The sequence below is a fragment of the Camarhynchus parvulus genome, chromosome 19, assembly GCF_901933205.1.
Source record: "Camarhynchus parvulus chromosome 19, STF_HiC, whole genome shotgun sequence".
Classification (NCBI taxonomy): Eukaryota; Metazoa; Chordata; class Aves; order Passeriformes; family Thraupidae; genus Camarhynchus; species Camarhynchus parvulus.
Window position 1 is genome coordinate 3,288,054 of NC_044589.1, and position 14,761 is coordinate 3,302,814.

Genomic DNA, 14,761 nt, shown 5'->3' on the forward strand with positions numbered 1-14,761 from the left:
ACATCATGTGGCCAGTTCATCTTCAAGCTGGATGCTCAGTCTTTTATACCCCTGGGGGTTGCACCACCCAGCCCTGGTCCCTCCCAAAGTCTGTCAGTCAGCTCTTCTGTGCCATTTATCAGTGCAGACTGCTTTGTAACTGCATTGGAGCTCAGGTGTTGCCATGCCCACCCCCTGAGCACCCCCAAGCTTTTCCATTCCCACCTGCCCCATGCAAGGGACACCTGTGCAGCTTCTTTGTGCCTGTCCTGGACAGCCCAGGCTGTGTGATGGCAACAATACAGGGGGAAAGGGAACTGTGGGGAGAACAGAGGGCATCTAAACTACAATAACATAACTGTACATCACTAAAGCTTTTCTTAATATTCACACAATAGTTATCCCTTAATTGTGAGAGCCAATCATCCCATTATCCATCTGTAACAGAAGGGAGAAGGGAGGAGCTGTTATGGTGGAGGACTCTGTGGATGCTGAGCACAGAGCAGCAGCTGCTGCCTTTCCCAAGGTTAATTGTGAATATTTGATCATCCCAGGGCAGGATGATCAGGATATGTTAATGCACACCCACAAACCTCTGTGCACTCAGGATATCCCAGGATCAGAGAGACACAGAACTGGGAAACCTCTAAGATTAAGCCCAACCACTTAACCCAGCACTGCCAAGGCCACCACTGAGCCATGTCCCCAAGTGCCACATCCCCAGGGCTGTTAAACCCCTCCAGGGACTCCACCCTGGGCCACCCTTCCAGTGAGGAAATAATTCCCAATATCCAACCTGCACCTCTGCTGGCACAACCTGAGGCTGTTTCCTTTTCTGCTGTTGCTGTCACCCTGGGTGATTTCCTTCTCTAGATCCTGCTCAGAGCTTTCCTCTAATTTATAACATTTTTACAGCACTAAACAGCCTCAGATCAATAAAAATACTGGTGGAACATAAGGAACCACTTCCATCAATCGTCCTTAGCCTGGCTCAGCTCCTGATACCTGACTTTGGTTTGTTTTTTAACTTTTAACTGCTCCAGCTCATGGCAGCCCCTCTCCACGTGTGTGAGGGGAGACACTGAGGGGCAGCTCTGATCTCTGCTCCTGGGACAGGGACAGGAACAGCTGGAGCTGTGCCAGGGCAGGTTTGTGTTGGATTTTGGGAAAGGTTCTTCCCCCAGAGGGTGCTGGCACTGCCCAGGCTCCCCAGGGAATGGGCAGGGCCCCGAGGCTGCCAGAGCTCCAGGGATGCCCAGGGTTGGATTGTTGGGGTGTCTGTGCAGGGCCAGGGGCTGGACTGGGTGATCCCTGTGGTCCCTTCCAGTCAGGATATTCCGTGGTTCCATAATCCACCACCTGAATGTCTCTGCTCACCGACCTCTCAGCTCCCAGCCCCAAACTCCCCAGATCTGCCTCTTACAAATTCCAGAGAAATTGTAGCTTCCCAGCAGCTGGGAGCCTGTTTCACTGAAAAGGTGAGGAGGGAAAGAGGTGCCGATTCCTCAGTTTTGGTGAAGCAGTCTTTGCCCCATGCTTGGAGAGGGAATCAGGGGTTGCTCCATCATCTCCCTCTGGGAATGGGGATTTGGGAACAGCCCAGGGCCCCTGCAACTGCTCAGAGGAATTTCACCTTCATTTAAAGCATTTCACTGGAGAAGCGGGAGGGAAAACTCAGCAGGTTTTTTGGGGAAAAAACCCCAAACTAATTTAAAAGTTCTCCATTCTCCATCAGGAATTGGAGGATGGAAAATGTTTGGCCTGCCTGGCATAGTTCAGGCTTTAAGGGGAATATTCCTAGTCCTTAATGGGCTGCCAGAGTTCCCCCCATCCTGTCCCTCAGGGGCTGCCAGACCCTGCAGAGGGGCCCCAGGAAACCTTTGGATGTTCCCGGGAAAAAGGCAGGAGCACCAGAGCCCACCAGGGAATGGTTCTGGTGGTCTTTGCTAAGCTTTATTTAAAGCTTTACAATTCAAATCTGCTTCTAAACCACCTCATCCAGGTTCAGCCCCTCCCCTGCCCCCACCAAAGCGCTCCCATTTCCAGGGCCAGGATCCTGCTCCCATTTCCTGATCCCATTTCCAGGGCAGGATCCTGCTCCCATTTCCTGATCCCATTTCCAGGGCCAGGATCCTGTTCCCGTTTCCTGATCCCATTTCCAGGGCAGGATCCTGTTCCCATTTCCTGTTCCCATTTCCAGGGGCAGGATCCTGTTCCCATTTCCTGTTCCCATTTCCAGGGCAGGGTCCTGTTCCCATTTCCTGTTCCCATTTCCAGGGCAGGATGCTGTTCCCCTTTCCAGGGCAGGATCCTGTTCCCATTTCCTGTTCCCATTTCCAGGGGCAGGGTCCTGTTCCCATTTCCTGTTCCCCTTTCCAGGGCAGGATCCTGTTCCCCTTTCCAGGGCAGGATCCTGTTCCCATTTCCTGTTCCCCTTTCCAGGGCAGGATCCTGTTCCCATTTCCTGTTCCCCTTTCCAGGGCAGGATCCTGTTCCCATTTCCAGGGCAGGATCCTGTTCCCATTTCCTGTTCCCATTTCCAGGGGCAGGATCCTGTTCCCATTTCCAGGGCAGGATCCTGTTCCCATTTCCAGGGCCAAGATCCTGTTCCTATTTCCTGTTCCCATTTCCTGTTCCCATTTCCTGTTCCCCTTTCCAGGGCAGGATCCTGTTCCCATTTCCTTATCCCATTTCCAGGGCAGGATCCTGTTCCCATTTCCAGGGCCAGGATTCTGTTCCCATTTCCAGGGCAGGATCTTGTTCCCATTTCCAGGGCAGGGTCCTGTTCTCATTTCCAGGGCAGGGTCCTGTTCCCATTTCCTTATCCCATTCCCAGGGCAGGATCCTGTTCCCATTTCCAGGGGCAGGATCCTATTCCCATTTCCAGGGCAGGATCCTGTTCCCATTTCCAGGGCCAAGATCCTGTTCCTATTTCCTGTTCCCATTTCCAGGGCCAAGATCCTGTTCCCATTTCCTGTTCCCCTTTCCAGGGGCAGGATCCTGTTCCCATTTCCTGTTCCCATTTCCAGGGCAGGATCCTGTTCCCATTTCCTTATCCCATTTCCAGGGCAGGATCCTGTTCCCATTTCCAGGGCAGGATCTTGTTCCCATTTCCAGGGCCAGGATCCTGTTCCCATTTCCTTATCCCATTTCCAGGGCAGGATCTTGTTCCCATTTCCAGGGCCAGGATCCTGTTCCCATTTCCTTATCCCATTTCCAGGGGCAGGGTCCTGTTCCCATTTCCAGGGCAGGATCCTATTTCCATTTCCAGGGCCAGGATCCTATTTCCATTTCCAGGGCAGGATCCTGTTCCCATTTCCACATCTCCCTGCCAGCCCACCCTGCTGGGAGGGAGAGGTGGGGAGGCTGCTCAAAGCTTGGGCTCGTAATTCCAGGAGCCTTTGGAGTATTCAGGACTGAATCCCTGAATCCCATCAGACGCTGCCAGCTGCAGGGAAATCTCCTCTCATGTGTGGTCCTGAGAGCTCAGTGCAGTAAATATTACACCCAGATCAATTAATGGGAAAACAAACTTGTGTCAGCTGAAGGCAGAAGAATGAGATCCATTGCAGGGAGCTGGGAGAGGATTTTAGGAAGTAAAACATGAATCTGGAAATGTTTACATGGGACTGAGACTGATCCAAATGCCAGGGGTAAATGCCAGGGATAAAGGACACGTGTCCAGGGCTCTGCTGGGGAATATCCACACAGCAGCTCCAGCTGAGGGCCCTCTCCAGGCACACCCATCCCAAAAGCTGCATTAACAGCACTCAACCCTTGAGCCTTGAGCAGAGCAAACCCCCCCCCACACACATTTGGGGCTTTCTGTTCCTCTCAAAGACCTGAACTTTAGACCACGCTTGGCACATCCTCCCCAGATCCACTCCCATCACCAAACAGAGCCTTTCCCCTCCCCACTCTATAAATACCACTTGTGCAGAGGTAGATATGAGCTATTTATAGGCTGAACACACTGTACAGGGAGCAGTGTGACCTCAGGCAGAGCCTCCTCCTGGTCTCACCATGGAACAGCTCCTCCTCATGCCCTTCTCTCCCCAGGGGTTATTCCCAGGCTCCTGCAGGTGCTGCCCATCCTGAGCGCCCTCCCCCAGCCCAGCCCTGCTCCAAACCCCGCTCCAAGGCCCTGTGGCCCCTGGCTGCCCCTCACCTTCCTCTCCAGCTGTTACATTTCATTACCCAAAGCTAAAAATACAGCCTCCCTTTCCCCAGATGCCTTTCCCCACCAAGTCTCCATGGCAACAGATGCTCCCGGCTCAGAGCTGCGAGGGGATGTGGTCCATGGAGTCAATCTCTCCACAGACAGTGCTGGGGCTTGGAGAAGCTTTGGGATCTTTCCTATTCCAGCATCTCCGCAGGGATGCTTGCCCTGATCCAAGAAAGCAGAGCCCTGTTCTCTCTTTAAGGATCACAGTGGGGAGGGTGTTGAGGAGCTGCTGCCCCAGGAGCTGCCCTCTCCCCCTGCCCAGCCTGGGTGGCAGCAGGGAGAACCAAGCACGTGGATTTCCCCTCACTGGGGGGTCAGAAATCCCAATATTTATTCCTCTTTCCCTAAGCAATGTCTTCATTTACTCCCAAACGTGGGCAGCTGACACAGAACTGTACCAGAGGATAAAAGGGGGAAGAGATCCCAGGAAAAATCAGAGGACGGGAAGTTCATCCTGCCCCACGGAATCCCAGAGTCCTGCAGTGGTTGGGGTTGGGAGGGACCAAGGCTTCTCTTGTTCCACTATCCCAGGCTGCTCCAAGCCCCAGCCAGCCCATCATCCTGATTAACACCTTCGTTAATGACCTCAAAGAGCAGCAGCCGCATGAATTTAATTCCCAAATGATCCAAGGCTGGGAAGAACTGGAAGGGTGCAAGCCCAGTGAGGAGAAAGGAACAATCAGTCAGGGTTTGGGGGCAGAGGGGGCTGGGCAGCAGGAGCAGAGCTGGCCCTAAAAGGTTTCCCAGGAAAGTTTATCCTGATCTTCCTCCCTGGGTGTGAACATTCCCGTTCCCCAGGAACCCAGGGCACAGCACTCCCTTCCCGGAGTTATTTGAGCATTCCAGAGCTGTGGAGGGGAAGGGAAGGAGATGTGTTTGCCTTTAATTCATTCCCTCTCTCTGCTGCCATTGAACAGCTGCGCTTTACAGCATCCCGATCACCGAGCACATGTCCAATCAACCCCTCCTCCGGGAGAAGGAGGGGAGAACCAGGGAAAGGAGGGGAGAACCAGGGAAAGGAGGGTTCTTCATTACCTTTCTGAAGGGCACCAACGGCGCTGCCAGAGCCGGCCCTGACACCCAGCCCGAAAGTGCTTCACTGCCCCAAATCCATCCTCATCCTCCCCTCCCGCTAACCCTGCTCTATCCCCATCCCTCTCCCGGCTCCTGCCCATTCCTCCCCATCCTCTCCCTGCTCCTGCCCGTCCCTCCCCATCCCTCTCCCTGCTCCTGCCCGACCTTCCCGCTCATCTCTCCCCCTGGCCGGGTTTATTTCCAGTGATTTCCCCGGGCACCCATCGTCATTTTGTTGTGTCTCCTGGACGAGGAAGAATAACGATTCCCCGGAGAATTAATGCCATCACACGCCCTGGCCGCCCTGGGCTGGTTTGGGGTGTAAATCCCACCCCAAACGTGTCATTACCCCGCAGCCAGCCCGCACGGCGCTGTCATTGGGGAGATAAGAGCCGAGATAACACCGCCCCAAATCTCCCCACTCATCGCCGTCCTTAATTGTCCTTAATTGCACCTTTGGGCCCCCGAGTAAGGAGGGAAGGATCTGAAAGCTGCAAACTGCTCGTCCTTGAGTGAACCGGGGAGTGAGGCTTGGCACTACTACGGCTAAAAAATTGGAAATTTCCAGCCCTCCATCTGCTATTCTCACTCTTGTTTTTTTGGGTGGGTTTTTTCTCCCTGCCACAAACTGCAACGAAGTGTCAAAATAATCCTGTTTTTATCTAATGGCAACGCCCCCCCAACGTATTCCAATGGGAAGTGTCAAAATATTTCTCTTGGTTTTTGGGATCCCAGCGGAGCAGCTCAGCAGGGCTCTCGCCGTGCCCTGGGGTGTCCCCCCCAGAGCTGCTGCAGCCTCTGGCTCTTCTGTCAGCATCCCCCAAACCGGGCAGGACCAGGCTGCTGGGATGGGAATAACCCCAGGACTGACAGGGCTCCGGTGCTCCAGGGGCTGGGAGAGACACGGGGATGGCAAAGGCACAAACGATCCCGTGCTCCTTGTTATAAATAAAAAACCTGCCAATTTTTGGGGGGAAAAAAGGGTTGCAGAACCTGTTAAACCAGTTGCTGCCAAGGTAGAGTTCTACCTGTTTGTTATTGCAATCACCGGTCATTCTCGTTAATCGCTCCTTTTGTATCGGTATGGCCCTGCCTGAGGCTTGTTATAAACTAATGTTTGTTCATCAAAAGATGTAATGTAACTATTAGGAACCTGGATATACTTAACAGGAAATCTTGTAACTGCACAAGCCTGGTTTGACAGGAATAGCACAGACCCACGATAAGCACAGCAGGAAGTCCCACTCAAGATAAGAATCCGCTCGCTTGCAAAAACAGGAGGGTCGGGACCAGCAGAAGGCAGGAAAAGACCCCCCCAGCAACAGCCCGGAGCAGGAACAGAAGACACGTACACAGGAAACAGAGAACACGTACAGAAGACACGAACGCAGAAGATGGAGCGGATAAAAAAGGACTCAGGAGCTTTGGGAAGGTTGCGGAGCAGAGACTCCCGGCCACCAAGCGCGCTGAACTTGCTTGTTATCCTTGCCCAATAAATTCTCAATTGGTATTCTGACTGGCTCAGAGAATTCTTGATTGGCTTAGAGAATTCACAAACCTTACTTATAACAAGGCTAAGTTGTCCTTCTCCCCAGACCGTGAGAGGAGGGGACATGGGGGGGCGGACATCAGAGAGAATGCAAAATAAACCTCAGGACCAGCATGCCATGGGAGGCCACCCCACCAAACTTACTGAAAGGAGCCCGAAAACAATGAGCCAACACAGAATTAAGAGAGCAGAGTGATGTCTGGATGTGAGGAACAAAGTACCATGTCGTAGACATCTTTTTCACTAAAATCCTTTCTTTAGGATTTTTTCCTTCTGGGAAGCTGAGGCCCCAGAAACAAGATGTAAACAATAGATTGTCTGCTGCTGTGGAATGCAACAGGTGGGTCTGTGATTGGTCTCCTGTAGAAGTTTTAGTGCAGTGACCAGTCACAGCAGAGCTGGCTTGCAGAGTCTGTCAAGGCCAGCTTGTGTGTTATCATTCTTTACTTTCTATTCTTAAGTAGCTAGCAGCTTCTAGAAAATCTCCTTTCTTTTTCTTTTCAGTATGGTATAGTATATGTATATATCATAACATAATAAATCAAGCCTTCTGATCATGAGTCAAAGATCTCGTCTCTTCCTTCACCCAAACACCCTTGTGACCACTGTCACAGTACCGAGCCTGCAGAGATGCTGAAAACCTTTGCTGTCCCTCACCCTGAGCACAGACCTCAGCTGGAACCAACACCCGAGCCTGGAAAACTCAAAAGTGGAGAAACACGAGGCTACACTTACTGCTCTTGTCGGGACAGGACCCCCAGCTCTGCCCTTTAGTGGACAAAGCTGCACATTTTTACTCCTCCAAGTCACCCTGAGAGCGGTGACGGAGAAACCACGGACCCGTCGAGCTTCCCAACCTTGAGCTGATCACTTTTAATAAAGGCATTAAAAGGAAAAAAAAATCTCCTGCCCTGGTTATTTCACTCCTCACCTGGCGCAGCTGGGAAAGCTCTCACAGCTCAGGGCTGGGGCTGCTCTGGCCCCAGGGGCGTTGTTTGTCACAGATTTGGGCAGATTTTTATTCATCTCTCTCTTCCCTAAGAAACAAATTATTTGTGCAAAAGATATTTTTGGTGCTTCTGCTCCCAAGCACATTGAACATTTCCAGGTAACCTTTGGTTGTGGATGCGACAGGTTAGAGAGAGAAACACATAAACTTTCCCAGGCATTGTCCTAGGGGAGTTGTGAGAACCCTCAGAGAAAGAATTAAAACAATTCTTATCTTAATCTCTGCATCTGGTGTTTGTGAACATGTGGAACGTTTGTAGGTGATGTTTATGGAAGGATATTTTACAAAAAGGTGTTGTTCCTAATTAACCAGTGGGGTGAGGGGTGTTGTTTAAGGACCAGTCAGGTTCTGGGTGACCAATCAGGTTCTGGATCCTGTCTATAAATATGTGTAGTTCCTAATAAATCTCACTTCATGCCTTCTGAGCATGGAGTCAATGTTGCCTTTCTTCAGCCGTTCCTAACTCAATGGTGACATTTGGGAGCTGCCATTCCCATGGAAATGCAGAACAGAACAAGAGCTGCTGCTCCCAGATCCACCCTCAGAGGGAAGCTTTTCAAGGATTGGGAACCCTTGAGGGCAGGCTGGGGGCAGCAGCACTGTGATCCTGCAGGTGTTGGAAGGATTTGGCAAACCAGCAGGTTCCACTATTGTGCATCAATTTCCCTGCTGCGGAAATCCCTGCAGGACAGAGCAGGGCTGGCCCAGCAGAGAAGGGTGGGGCTGGAGGGGCCCTGCTCTGACCACCCCTGTAAATCAGGAGGAAGAACCAAGCTGTCAGTGCCTGGGGAATAAGCAGGAGGAACAATCACCTTCTCCCTGCCAGTGCTGGGAAAGGGCCAGGCTGGGCCTGAGGGATGAGCTTGGAATGAAAGAAGTGAGGAGGGTGATGGAGAGGAAGGCAGGACTCAGCTCATGGAATCCTGGAATGGTTTGGGTTGGAAGGAAGCTCAAAGCCCATCCAGCCCCACCCCTGCCATGGCAGGGACACCTCCCACTGTCCCAGACTGCTCCAAGCCCTGTCCAGCCTGGCCTTGGGCACTGCCAGGGATCCAGGGGCAGCCCCAGCTGTGCCAGGGCCTGCCCACCCTCACAGGGCTTTGATTTCCACCTGTGAGGGGACAGGAAGAGGGAGGGGACATTCCAGGGACAGGGAAAAGCCATTTCAGGTGAGGAGCACCACTGGTGTAGGAACAAATGGGTGTGAGGGGATTTGGCCTCCAGGAGGAGGAAGTTCCAGGGGTGAGCATTGGGAAATGGGGCTCTGTCTGTTCTGGGCAGCTTTGGTGACCAAGTCACCTCCAGCAGCAGCAACCTCAGCCTCCAGGGAATGCTTCCAGCCTGCTGAGAACATTTTTATTCCAAATATTTCAGTCTTGATATCCTTTATCAAATATTTCAGTGCATGCTGCAGCAGTTGGCATAAACACACAGGGATTCCATGGCCTTTCCTACAGGTCATTCCAGGGTCATTCCTACAGGTGATTCCAGGGTAATTCCTACAGATTATTCTATGGTAATTCCTACAGGTGATTCCAGGGTCATTCCTACAGGTGATTCCAGGGTCATTCCTACAGGTGATTCCCTGGTAATTCCTACAGGTTATCCCATGGTAATTCCTACAGGTTATTTCATATTCCTACTGTTGATTTCATATTAATTCCTACAAATGATTCTATGTTAATTCTTACAGATAATTTCCTGTTCTTACAGGTGAGTCCATGTTAATTCTTACAGATGATTCCATGTTAATTCCTAGAGATGATTCCATATTAATTCCCACAGACAATTCCATGTTAATCCTTACAGATAATTTCCTGTTCCTACGGATTATTCTGCGTGAATTCCTAAATGACGGCTCATGTTCTGAGCTGTCAGTCACTGCTTGAAACCTTTCCTCAGCTCCCTGCCCTCCCCTCCTGCTGCATCCCTGGCTCCCTGGATCACCACCAGGGTTTTTTGGGCACCCAGCCCTGGAATTCTGAACAGCAGCACCAGGACGGGGGCTCTGCCCAAGCCAATGGCCCAGTTCTGCTCGCTGGATAAAAAAATCAGCTTTTTGTGCCACATCCACTGCAAATCCCTGTCCCCTGCAGAGATGGGTGTGGGGACAGCACCTCCCACCGATTCCAGGGGGGTTTGGTACAAATTGTGACCCTGAGGTGCCACCACAGAGACCCTTCCTCTGACTTGTGCAACACAAAACCTCTGCGAGAGAGGGGCTCCAAACACCCAGAGAAATCCAGGGAATCCCACAGCACTGGCACAGGCTCCTCCTGGGCTTCCCTGCCGTGGATTATTGACCATGGAAATGCCCTGGGAGCAGCCCCAGAGCTCCCCTGCCCTAGGGGTCCTCCCCAGCTCTGCTCCCCAGATGGGGCTGGTCCACAGCCAGGAATTTTGTGGGGCTTCCTGGAAATTCCATAACCCAGGAAGGGCAAGGCCAGGGAAAAATGTGTTACCCAGCCTTGGTGAAAAAGGAAAAGGAAGAAGAAAATGAGACAGAAAAAGAAAAATGAAGAGAAAGTTTTAGAAAAAGAGATAAAAAGAGAAAGAAGAAAAAATAATAAAAAGAAGAGAAGGAAGGGAAAAAAAGGGAAAAGGAGAAAAGATAGGAAAAGGGGAAAAAGAAAAAGGAAGAAGAAAGAAGGAAGAAGTAGGAAGAAGGAAGAAGAAGAAAAAGGAAGAAAAAGAAAAAGAAGAAAGAAGAAGAAGGGAGAAGGAGAAGAAGAAGAAGAAAGGAAAAGAAGAAAGAAGAAGGAGAAGAAGGAAAAAGAAGAAGAAGAAGAAGAAAAAGAAAGAAGAAGAAGAAAGAAGAAGGGAAAAAAGCACCAAACCCAACACCAGCACTGAAAGGAGATTAGCGCTACAAGGCAGATAAATTCCAGATTCATGCTACGACTTTTGTTTACAACTCCAGAACCCACTGCTAAAAGGCTGAATGAGGAGGGAATAAATTTCCAGTGTTTTCCAAAGAAAGCTCCATCTCCCTTTCACAGCTCTCTCTATCAGCAAACAGCCTCCTCCCCCCTCCTCCTTGCAGAGCAGCACAGAGTGGAGCGCTGCCCTCCTGAGCCTCCCCCGCTGCAGCTCCTGCTCATCCCGCTTGTCCTGGACATCCCTCACATCCCTCACGTCTCCTCACCCCTCACATCCCTCACATCCCTCACATCCCTCACATCCCTCACATCCCCCAATCCCTCACATCCCTCACATCCCTCACATCCCTCACATCCCTCACATCCCTCACATCCCTCACATCCCCCAATCCCCTCACACCCCTCACACCCCTCCACATCCCTCACATCCCCCACATCCCTCACATCCTCCACATCCCTCACATCCCCTCACATCCACATCCCTCACATCCCTCACATCCCTCACATCCCCCAATCCCTCACATCCCTCACATCCCTCACATCCCTCACATCCCCCCAATCCCTCACATCCCCCACATCCCTCACATCCCCCAATCCCTCACATCCCTCACATCCCCCAATCCCTCACATCCCCCAATCCCTCACCTCACATCCCTCATCCCCCATCCCTCACATCCCTCCACATCCCCAATCTCACATCCCCTCACATCCCCCCCATCCCTCACATCCCTCACATCCCTCACATCCCCCACATCCCTCACATCCCCACCCTCACATCCCCAATCCCATCCCTCACATCCCTCACATCACATCCCCACATCCCTCACATCCCCTCACATCCCTCACATCCCTCACATCCCTCCACATCCCTCCCCAACCCCTCACATCCCTCACATCCCTCACATCCCCCATCCCCTCCACATCCCCATCCCTCACATCCCCCCCTCACATCCCTCACATCCCTCACACCCCTCACACATCCCCCCACATCCCTCCATCCCCATCCCTCATCCTACATCCCCTCATCCCCAATCCCTCACATCCCCTCACATCCCCACACCCCTCACATCCCTCACATCCTCACACCCCCACATCCCTCACATCCCCACATCCCTCACATCCCCCAATCCACACCCCCTCACATCCCTCACATCCCCCACACCCTCACACCCCCTCACATCCCTCACACCCCTCACATCCCTCACATCCCTCACATCCCTCACCCCTCACACCCCTCACATCCCCCACATCCCTCACATCCCTCACATCCCTCACATCCCCTCACATCCCCCAATCCCTCACACCCCCCATACCCTCACATCCCTCACACCCCTCACATCCCTCACACCCCTCACACCCCTCACATCCCCCAATCCCTCACACCCCTCCCACATCCCCCCAATCCCTCACACCCCCCACATCCCCTCACACCCCTCACATCCCCCAATCCCTCACATCCCCTCACATCCCTCACATCCCCCAATCCACATCCCCTCAATCACACCCCCACACCCCCTCCCTCACACCCCACACCCCCACCCCTCACATCCCTCACACCCCTCACATCCCCTCACATCACATCCCTCACACCCCTCACATCTCCAACCCTCACATCCCCTCACATCCCTCACATCCTCCAATCCCTCACACCCCTCACATCCCCTCACACCCCACACATCCTCCAATCCCTCTCATCCCCCAATCCCTCCCACCCCTCCCATCCCTGCTCTCCCAGCAGCCCCATGGGATTGTTCCCTGTGGTTGGATGGATTTTGCATCCTGCCCCGATTTCCTGCTGGAATGAGCTCTGTAGGTCTCCAACCAGAAGCTCTCAGTCTGTGCCCAGTAGGAAGCAGAAGCTCTCCCTTCATGTGCAGCTCCTTCCCTGGTCCTGCCAGAGCCTCAGCTGGACTCTGAGCACTCTCTGCTGGGAATTTCCTGCCCAGAATTCCCGTGCCATGTGGAATCACGTCCTTGGGACAGCCATAGGGATCATTGTTACAAACCCTGAGACCTGGCTGACAAAGGGGATGGGTTGGGATCCTCCTCCCCATCCCAAACTCACCCTCCATAAAGACAGGCAGTGCCTGCAGCAGGTTTTCCTGGAGTTCCATTGCTCTCCCAACCCCTCTGCCTTTAATTAACTTCCCATTAAGCCCAGGTTAACAAGGCCTTACTGTGGTTTTACTCAGGACCAGAGAAGGACCTTGGACCCTGCTGAGTCTGCTCAGGACTCGGGAGTTGAGCCCACAGTGAAATATTCCTTCTCATTCCCCCAAATCCTCCAGGTGGGACAGGAGCAGCGCCTCCAGCATCCCTCTCATCCCTTTCCTCTCAGCAGATTTCACAGAATCCTGGAGTGGGTTGGGTTGGAGGGGACCTCAAAGCCCATCCAGTGCCACCCCTGCCATAGCAGGGACACCTCCCACTGTCCCAGGTGCTCCCAGCTCCAGGGGCAGCCACCCTCTGGATCCCTTGGATTAATTCCCACTCCTTGTTTCTCCAATATCCCCATCCAAGGTGAGCAGCTGCCCCTGGGAAGGACCTGCCTCTGGTTTCATGCTTTTCATCCAAAATTCCCTACTCCTGAGCATTTTCTGCTCCTCAAGTCCCAGAGTCTTTTCTACCCTGGAAAAATCTTTTCTCCATGAAGTCCTGAGTGATTCTAACACAGAAATGCTTCCCTGAGAGCACAGCTGGTGATCAGGAGCCCAGCAATGAATCCCACTCCACACATCCTGTCTGTCCCTGCCTTCTCCCTGCTGGGAGCTCAGGGAAGGAGCCTCAGTCCTGGCTCCAGAGCAGGAAAGAGGCAGCACCAGCTCTGTTTGGAAAGGAAACTCTGGGAAGGACTTGGCCATGCCAGAATTCCCCTCCTGCTTCCAGCCTCAGACACAAACTCTGCTCTTTGTGCACAGAACCCCAAACCTGAGTGCAGAATTAAACTCAGATTTTTGCCTTTGCTTTGGGGCAGTTTCCCCCATTGTTTTCCCTTTCCCTAAATTGTGCACTTACTCATTTTGGGGCTGCCAATCTCTGCCATCTCCAAACTCCAGCCAGCACTTTCACCTCCCAAGGGATCTTTGTACATCCCCAAATCCCTGAGGAACAGGAGCAGCCCAACAGGTGAGGGGCTGTGACCTCAGTCCTCAGCACCTGAACCTGCAGCCCCAGGCTCCTCAATGCCCCTGGAAATTCCCAAACAAACTCAGAATTTTCATCAGGTAGACAGCAGAAAGCAGCAAGGGCAGATGGATGTGGGAGCAATCCCACAGCAACAGAGGGAAGGGCTGGGAACTGCCAGAGCTGGAGACAGAAATCACAATTCCATGTTCCATTGGATTTGGGGCAGCCTGGCTGCCTCTTCTTCAGCCTCCTGGCAGCTGGGATGAAGCCAAAAGGGTTAATTCCAAATATTCTGGCCAAAAGAAAGGTGAGGAAAACTCAAAAAAGAAGAGAAAGAAAAAGAAAATGAGAAAGAAAAAGAGGGGAAAAAAAAAAAAAAAAAAAAAGAAAGAGAAAAAGGTTAAAAGAAAAAAAAATTTAAAAAAAAGAAAGGGAAAGAAAAAGTAAAATTAAACCAAAAAGGGAAGAGGAAAAGGAAAGGAAAAAAAGAAAAAGTAAAAGAAAAAAGAAAAGTGGAGAAGGAAAAGGAAAAAGAAAAAAATAAAAGAAATTAAAAAAAAAAACAAAAAGGAAAGAAAAAAAAAGGAAAAGAAAAAAGGGAAAAAGGAAAATAAAAACAAAAAGAAACAATAAAAAGTAGGAAAAGGAAAAGGAAAAGGAGCTTTTGGGCAGTCTGGCTGCCTCTTCCTCAGCATTCTGGCAGCTGGGATCAGGCCACAATGGAGCAAAAGGCTCCAAATATTTTGGCCAAAAGAAAGGTGAGGGAATTTGGGAACTACTCCACCCCTTGGTTTGCTTTGCTTTCCTTGTCGTGGCTTTGCAGTGGAACAGAACCAAAGCTCATCCATCATTCCTGCTGGGAATGGGTTCCAGAAAAAGCTTCACCCCACTGGAGTCCCAGTATTTCATGGCCCTGTTAT

The 14,761-nt window shown here is 51.8% G+C and overlaps 1 protein-coding gene across 4 annotated transcripts in view; it reads right to left on the bottom strand.

Annotated features, from left to right (window-relative positions):
• CALN1 (calneuron 1) overlaps positions 1-14,761 on the bottom strand; it is a 179,858-nt gene that overhangs the window by 78,289 nt on the left and 86,808 nt on the right. The gene's annotated exons all lie outside the window — the stretch shown is intronic.